General features: G+C 53.2%; 1 pseudogene; it reads left to right on the top strand.

The window, feature by feature from the left end:
- Window positions 1-1,817: 1,817 nt before the first annotated feature.
- On the top strand, window positions 1,818-1,993 carry LOC119106504 (uncharacterized; annotated as a pseudogene).
- The last annotated feature ends 229 nt before the right edge of the window (window positions 1,994-2,222 follow it).

Here is a 2,222-nt window from a genome sequence, read left to right as displayed (position 1 = left end):
CCAACTACACAAGAGGGAACAGGCGGCCGTGGCCCGCGCCCACCCGGCGTGCAAGGGTCAAGGGACATGTTTGGAGCGCTAGCCATCCATGGTCTGGTAAGGATGCGGGACAACAGCCTGTGGACTCACGTGCCTGTTGTTGTCGGTGTCCCGTTGTCCGCGGGGCCAGATGTCGCCGCCAGGTTGTGGCCCCCAATTCCCTTCCGTCCCCTCACCAGGGCCTCTCTCTGGGTGACAGCTTGCGGCCAAACTTCTTTCCCACAGTCCAACAGTTTTGCTGTAACGCCCCCCCCCCCCGTGCCCCCTTCGTTCAATGTGCCGCCGGGCTGGTCTTACTTTCTTCCAGGGCTCTGCCCCCAACCTGCCCACGGGCTAGAACTCGGGCGTAGCGTCGCTGGCGACGGTGCCCGCCCCGTTGCTGCCTCGTCTCGGGGGTCCTGCGCGTCCCCCTCTGGCCCAGTCCACAGGAAGGGGGGGGGGCCCTGCGCGTCTCCCCCTGGCCCAGTTTGCAGGTCGGGGGGGGGGGGTCCTGCGCGTCTCCCCCTGGCCCAGTTCACATGTAGGGGGGGGGGGGGTCCTGCGCATCCCCCTCTGGCCCAGTTCACAGGTAGGGGAGGGGGGTCCTGCGCGTCCCCCTCTGGCCCAGTTCACAGGTAGGTGGGGGGGGGGGGGGTCCTGCGCGTCTCCCCCCTGGCCCAGTTCACAGGAAGCGTGGCGCTCCCGACCCCAGCTGGGATGATGGCGGCGCCAGCGTGGCGAGATTCTTCGGGCCGAGCGGCAGCCATCTCCACAAAATGCCGGACAAACATCCGTACGCACATGTTGCTTTGCTGATGATGTGGCTTTTTGCGTCCGTTAGTCTTGACGTGGTGGTCCATTTCAGAAAATGAGGCCCCCATCATGACCTCTCCGGGGAAAAAGCGGCTACTTGCCCAACCTGCTTTGTTCACACACTGCTTTCGCCCACGCGAATTCGGCCAGCAACTGGCGTCGCTTTGTTGTTGCGAGCCGATCGGATGGAGCGTCGGGCGAGTCCGCGTTCACTTCCCAGGCCCCGCTGAGGCCTGATGGTCATGTTTGGGTTCGGCGGCGAAGTTCCTGGCCATGGCCGGCTTGCTCACTGCCTCCCACCCCGTCGGGAAGCTCTTGCAATCCCGGACGGGTGGCGTGGAAAATGAAAAGTTTCGAAAGATATGCCTACACCAGCAAATTGCAATAAACCACAGGAGATCAATATACCAGCTTTGGCTGGACAAAATAACAAAATTGTCCAGAAATATTTATTTTTAGCAGGGCTTCAGCTTGCTCATGCGGGTTAATTCACATATTTTGCAAGGAGCATATTTTCATGTTTTATACCTAGAATGTTACCCGCTGATCAGATTTCACCATGCCGATGATACAACTTTTCATGTTCAGAAGGAAAATGATTTTCTGTTGGACTGCCATAAGTTTTGTCTTTTGCCTCTAGAACATGCTCGTTAAAACGTAGCCGAACGGGTCTGTTATATTCTCCGACAGATCGTATACCTCCAGCCCTGCTCTCATGTATCAAACGCGCTATACGATACAACAAGCCAGACGTCCGACATTTCCTTTGGAAACCTGTTATGCATGCATTACAACTGCGCTTACTAGGTGAAGTAACAGGTTGTAAAAACGCCGACAGGTCTAGATTGTTTTTCATAACATTTACACTTTATATATATGCATATATGTATATATATATATATATATATATATATATATATATATATATCAGTTTAATATTCTGGTCCCCATGTAGGGGACGTATCAGATATTAAGCTGATAAGAACATATTTTTATGATAATAAAAAATATATTCTTATCAGCTTAATATCTGATACGTCCCCTACATGGGGACCAGAATATTAAACCGATTTTTGAACATTGGCGGGGTTACAGGAGCTTACGCCTACCCTGCTGTGGGTTGGCCAGGCATTGCACTACAGCCAGGATCGGCCCATTTCATGATATCAGCGGTGTCAATGAAACAATATGCTCTCATACATGCATGTAATCAGTTAATGTGCTTCGATATGGCTTTGCGCTCATGCTGCATGCGCACTGCTGCTGGCACACAGCCAAAACGCATCGCATCAGATGTCTCGGACGACGAAAAACCCAGCACGAACAGAGCATGGCGAGAGCCAACAACAAAATCAACCACTACATAGCAAACAATGAAGAAACACACCAAG

The sequence above is a fragment of the Pollicipes pollicipes genome, unplaced genomic scaffold, assembly GCF_011947565.3.
Source record: "Pollicipes pollicipes isolate AB1234 unplaced genomic scaffold, Ppol_2.1 Scaffold_6138;HRSCAF=7277_pilon_pilon_pilon, whole genome shotgun sequence".
Taxonomy (NCBI): Eukaryota; Metazoa; Arthropoda; class Thecostraca; order Pollicipedomorpha; family Pollicipedidae; genus Pollicipes; species Pollicipes pollicipes.
This window is presented reverse-complemented; position numbering and strand designations above follow the sequence as displayed.